Below are 6950 nucleotides of genomic sequence, written 5' to 3'. Positions count from 1 at the left end.
CAGCTGAGTCTTGAACCTGTGCCAATATGAGATGTGGGTACTTCAGGCCAGGGCATTAACCCACTGTGCCACAGCACCAGCCTCATGATATGCTTTTTGAAGTCATACACTCCAAACATAGCATTAGTAGCAAAAGGGAAGACATGCTCATGAAAGCTTTCTAAAACAGTACTATTTGAACTGGTGACAATTTCTGAAATGGATCTGAAAAATAAATGTTTTTTAATTAAGTGTGGCAAGATAGAGAACATTAGGCAGAAGTTAAGGTGCTGGGTATTTACAAATCATGTGACACTACACAAAGCACTTTTCTCCTGAAATACAATTTTTTCATCTTTTTTTTACAGAGATCCTGGTGAAACTTCCTTGAGCTACCAGGAAGGACTATTAGAATAGAGGGGGCAGGAGTCCTCCAAGATGGTGGAATAGGGAGGGAGCACACTGACAGTCCAGGAAAAGATAGTTTAATAAAAGTGGAGATATTGTAGTTTCAGGGAAGAGTTAGGGGACAAAAACTGCAGAAGAAACTCTTCCAGAACTAGTGGGACATGGTGGACGTATGTGGAGGGCACGGGTGCCCATGGCTCGGGACCCCAGATGCCGAGTCTACACACCAGCACTGGAAAGGGAGGTGAGAAAAAACCTCAGTAGCCCAAGACACTGGCAGGGAAGTCGCAGGAAGAGCCTAGTGGGAATGAGGCTTGAAGAACTGTGGGGGAAAGTCCACCAGGCTAACTAAAAGAGAGAAATAAAATAAATAAAATAAAATAAAATAAAATAAAATAAAATAAAATAAAAGGGACCAGTATGGACATGATTCTCTCTCTCCATTCACCTTACAAAGGTGAGCAAGACAAAGAGCAGGCACCATTTTGGACATATGTAAAAGCTGTGCCACCTCAGGGCTGTGTCCACCCTCAGCCAAGCAGAAAAACCTGACTCTGGTGGGAGAAATAAAAGGAGGTTAGGACCTAGTGATGTGTGGGAGCTTATGAACTGTGACTGTGAAAAAAAAAAAAAAAACCTGAAGATGTGTGAGAGAACTCATGGAGTGCCTGAGATGTGAGTACTCTTGGGAGATGCTGCAAACTTGGTAACCTTGGCAACCTGGTGGAAGACTGCAGGGGAATCTGAGCTTACATTGAGGACTGCACAGATCCTTTGTGTGGTCCTTGAGACAGAGCAGATGAATATTATACCCACAGGGGCCAGAGCTCAGACACTGACTGCCTTCAATTCCACTCAGCTGTGTGGAATTACTTCCCTTCTTAATAATTAAAAAAAAAAAAAACAGAGAGAAAGAAAAAATTTAATAAACCTAACCTTGGTGTGTCACCCTTAACCCTGAAGAATCAAACAGAGTTCTCTGGCCACACCCATCACAAGCCTCTAAGGACCCATCAAAAGCAGACAGTACACTTAATCGAGTCATAGTATAACAAGAAAAACCACAACAGCAAAAAAAAAAAAAAAAAAGAAGAAGAAAACCAAAGAATATCTCCATAATGCCAAGCAACAAATGCAGAAACTGAGTAAACAAGAACAAGGAAGACATTATGATGCCCCCAAATGAACAAGACACCCCAAGCCAAGATTACAAAGGTGATGAGATAGAAGAAATGCAAGATACGGATTTCCAAAAATATATGATAAGAACACTTAGAAGTTTTCAAAAACAAATTCTTGAACTACAGAAATCCTTACTGGACAGGGTAGAAAATCACTCTCATGAAAATGAAATCTTAAGGAAAAATCAAAATTAAATGAAGCAATTAGTAGAACATGAAATTGTGATAGTGAAGAGAAATCCAAATGAAGGAAGAGCTCAATAGATCAAATGACAAATGCATTTGAGAGCCTTAAAAACAGAATCAGTAAAGCAGAAGAGAGAATACCGGACTTAGAAGACAGAGCACAGGAAAGCATACAGTCAAACCAAAGAAAAGAAGAGGAAATTAGAAATCTAAAAAATATTGTTGGGAATCTACAGGATACTATTAAAAAACCCAACATTCAGGTTCTAGGAGTTCCTGAAGGCATGGAGAGAGAGAAAGGCCATTTTAGTGAGATACTAGCAGGAAACTTCCTGAATTTGGAGAAGGACAGAAACATCCTAGTACAGGAAGCTCATAGAAGCCCTAATAAACATGACCAAAAGAGATTCTCGACATGACACGTTGTAATCAAACTCACCACAGTGAAACATAAACAAAAGATTCTAAAATGCGCAAGAGAGAAATGTCAGATTACTCTCAGAGGATCTCCAATTAGACTCACAGCTGACTTCTCATGAGAAACCCTACAGGTTAGGAGGGAATGGCAAGATATAGCCCAGGTGCTAAGAGAGAAAAACTGCCAGCCCAGAATATTATCTCCTGCAAAGCTCTCCTTTGTGAATGAAGGTGAAATAAAGACCTTTCATAACAAACAGAAATTGAAAGAATTTGTCACCACTCGTCCAGCCCTGCAAAAGATGCTTAAAGATGTGTTACACACAGAAACACGGCCATAAATATGAAAAAAGGTAAAGGAAGAAAATCTCCCAGTAAAAGATCACAGGAAGTTCAAAGCATATATTAGAAATATCTTTGGGAAAATGGCAGGGCAAAGTCACTACTTATCAATAGTCACATTGAATGTTAATGGACTCAAATCTCCTGTTAAAAGACACGGATTGGCTGATTGGGTTAAGGAAGAAAAACCATCTATTTGCTGCCTACAAGAAACACATCTTTCCAACAAAGATGCATACAGACTGAAAGTAAAAGATTGGAAAAATGTATTCCATGCCAACAGAAACCAAAAAAAGCAGATATAGAGATATTATCAGACAAAATAAACTTTAATACAAAAACTGTTAAGAGAGACAAAGAGGGGCACTATATAATGATTAAGGGAACAATTCAACAGGAAGATGTAACTATTATAAATGTATATTCACCTAATTATAGGGCACCGGTCTATTTAAAAGATATGTTTAGAGACTTAAAGGGAGACTTAGATTCCAATACAATAGTACTAGGAGACTTCAATACTCCACTCTCAGAAATAGATCATCCGGACAGAAGATCAACAAGGAAATAGCAGATTTAATTGACACTATTGCCCAAATGGATCTAACAGATATCTACTGTACTTTCAATCCTACATCTAAACACTTTACATTCTTCTCAGCAGTGCATGGAACCTTCTCTAGGATTGATCACATACTAGGCCATAAAGCAAGTCTCAGCAAATTTAAAAGAATTAGAATCATACCATGCAGCTTCTCTGACCACAGCAGAATGAAGCTGGAAATTAGCAACTCAGGAGACCCTAGAAAGTATGCAAACACATGTAGACTGAACAACATGCCCCTGAATGAACACTGGGTCATTCAAGAAATCAAAAGAGAAATCAAAAACTTTCTGGAAGTAAATGAGGATAACAACACAACATATCAAAACTTATGGGATATGACAAAAGCAGTATTGAGAGGCAAGTTTATAGCAATAGGGGTCTATATCAAGAAATTGGAAAGATACCAAATAAATGAGCTTTCAGTGCATGTCAATGACCTAGAAAAACTGCAGCAAACCAGATCCAAATCTAGTAGGAGAAGAGAAATAATTATAATCAGAGAAGAAATTAATAGGATTGAATCCAAAAAAAAAAAAAAACTTACAAAAAATCAGCCAAGCGAAGAGCTGGTTTTTTGAAAAAATAAACAAAATTGACACCCCATTGGCCCAACTAATGAAAAAAAGAAGAGAAAAGACCCAAATCAATAAAATCAGAGATGAATAAGGAAGTGTAACAACAGACACCAAAGAAATAAAAAGAATCATCAGAAATTACTACAAGGACTTGTATGCCAGCAAACAGGAAAATCTATCAGAAATGGATAGATTCCTGGACACATGCAATCTACGTAAATTGAACCAGGAAGACATAGAAAACCTAAATAGACCCATAACTGAAACAGAAATTGAAACAGTAATAAAGGCCCTCCCAACAAAGAAAAGTCCAGGACCAGATGGATTCACTGCTGAATTCTATCAGATATTTAAAGAAAAACTAATCCCATTTCTTCCCAAACTATTCCGAACAATGGAAAAAGATGGAATCCTCCCATTTTCTTTCTATGAAGCCAGCATCACCTTAATCCCTAAGCCAGAGAAAGATGCAGCACTGAAAGAAAATTACAGACCAATTTCCCTGGTAAGCATAGATGCAAAAATCCTCAATAAAATTCTCACCAATAGAATACAACAACACATCAGGAAAATCATCCATCCAGACCAAGTGAGATTTATCCCTGGTATGCAGGGATGGTTCAACATTCGCAAATCAATCAATGTGATTCACCACATTAACAGACTGCAGAAGAAAAACCATATGAGTATCTCAATAGATGCAGAGAAAGCATTCGATAAAATTCAACACCCTTTCATTATGAAAACTCTAAGCAAATTGGGTATAGAAGGAACATTCCTCAATAGAATCAAAGGAATTTATGAAAAACCCACGGCCAACATCCTATTGAATGGGGAAAAGTTGGAAGCATTTCCACTGAGATCTGGCACCAGACAGGGATGCCCACTCTCACCACTGTTTTAGCCAGAGCCATCAGACAAGAAAAAGAAATTAAAGGATTACAAATTGAGAAGGAAGAAGTCAAACTATCCCTCTTTGCAGACGATATGATTCTTTACTTAGAGGATCCAAAGAACTCCACTAAGAGACTATTGGAACTCATACAGGAGTTTGGCAAAGTGGCAGGATATAAAATCAATGCACAAAAATCAACAGCCTTTGTATACACAAGCAATGCCACGGCTGAGAAAGAACTGCTAAGATCATTCCATTCACAATAGCTACAAAAACAATCAAATACCTTGGAATAAAGTTAACCAAGGATGTTAAGGATCTCTATGATGAGAATTACAAAATTTTAAAGAAAGAAATAGAAGAGGATACCAAAAAATGGAAAAATCTTCCATGCTCATGGATTGGAAGAATCAACATCATCAAAATGTCCATTCTCCCAAAAGCAATTTATAGATTCAATGCAATCCCAATCAAGATACCAAAGACATTCTTCTCAGATCTAGAAAAAATGATGCTGAAATTCATATGGAGGCACATGAGACCTCGAATAGCTAAAGCAATCTTGTACAACAAAAACAAAGCTGGAGGCATCACAATACCAGACTTCAGGACATACTACAGGGCAGTTGTAATCAAAACAGCATGGTACTGGTACAGAAACAGATGGATAGACCAATGGAACAGAATAGAAACACCAGAAATCAATCCAAACATCTACAGCCAACTTATATTTGATCAAGGGTCTAAAACCAATTCCTGGAGCAAGGACAATCTATTCAATAAATGGTGCTGGGAAAACTGGATTTCCACGTGCAGAATCATGAAGCAAGACCCCTACCTTACACCTTACACAAAAATCCACTCAACATGGATTAAAGACCTAAATCTACACCCTGACACCTTCAAATTATGAGAGAACACTGGAGAAACCTTTCAAGATATTGGCACAGGCAAAGAGTTTCTGGAAAAGACCCGGGAGACACAGGCAGTCAAAGCCAAAATCAACTATTGGGATTGCATCAAATTGAGAAGTTTCTGTACTGCAAAAGAAACAGTCAGGAGAGTGAAGAGACAACCAACAGAATGGGAAAAAATATTTGCAAACTATGCAACAGATAAAGGGTTAATAACCAGAATCTACAAAGAGACCAAGAAACTCCACAAAAACAAAACCAACAACCCACTTAAGAGATGGGCCAAGGACCTCAATAGACATTTTTCAAAAGAGGAAATCCAAATGGCCAACAGGCACATGAAAAAATGTTCAAGGTCATTAGCAATCAGGGAAATGCAAATCAAAACCACAATGAGGTTTCACCTCACCAAGGTTAGAATGGCTCACATTCAGAAATCTACAAACAATAGATGCTGGCAAGGATGTGGGGAAAAAGGGACACTAACCCACTGTTGGTGGGAATGCAAACTGGTCAAGCCACTATTGAAGTCTCTCTGGAGATTCCTCGGAAACCTGAAGATAACCCTACCATACAACCCAGCCATCCCATTCCTTGGAATTTACCCAAAGGAATTTAAATTGGCAAACAAAAAAGCGGTCTGCACCCTAATGTTTATTGCAGCACAATTCACAATAGCTAAGACCTGGAACCAACCTCAATGCCCATCAATGGTAGACTGGATAAAGAAATTATGGGATATGTACTTTTTAGAATACTATACCACAATGAGGTTTCACCTCACCAAGGTTAGAATGGCTCACATTCAGAAATCTACAAACAATAGATGCTGGCAAGGATGTGGGGAAAAAGGGACACTAACCCACTGTTGGTGGGAATGCAAACTGGTCAAGCCACTATTGAAGTCTCTCTGGAGATTCCTCGGAAACCTGAAGATAACCCTACCATACAACCCAGCCATCCCATTCCTTGGAATTTACCCAAAGGAATTTAAATTGGCAAACAAAAAAGCGGTCTGCACCCTAATGTTTATTGCAGCACAATTCACAATAGCTAAGACCTGGAACCAACCTCAATGCCCATCAATGGTAGACTGGATAAAGAAATTATGGGATATGTACTTTTTAGAATACTATACCGCAGTAAAAAAACAATGAAATCAGGTCATTTATAACAAGATGGAGGAATCTGGAACACATCATGCTGAGTGAAATAAGCCAGTCCAAAAGGGACAAATATCATATGTTCTCCCTGATCGGTGACAACTGACTGAGCACCAAAAAGGAAACCTGTTGAAGTGAAATGGACACTATGAGAAATGGTGACTTGATCAGCATAGCCCTGACTGTTAATGAACAACTTAACACATTATCACTCTAAGTAGTTTTTTTTTTGTCTGTTCTTCTTAATATGACTGTTTTAATTCTGAAATTAATACAGTTATTC

Source organism: Oryctolagus cuniculus, chromosome 8 (assembly GCF_964237555.1).
Source record: "Oryctolagus cuniculus chromosome 8, mOryCun1.1, whole genome shotgun sequence".
In the NCBI taxonomy this organism is placed as follows: domain Eukaryota; kingdom Metazoa; phylum Chordata; class Mammalia; order Lagomorpha; family Leporidae; genus Oryctolagus; species Oryctolagus cuniculus.
The sequence above is the reverse complement of the archived record's forward strand: the minus strand, read 5'-3'. Positions refer to the sequence as shown.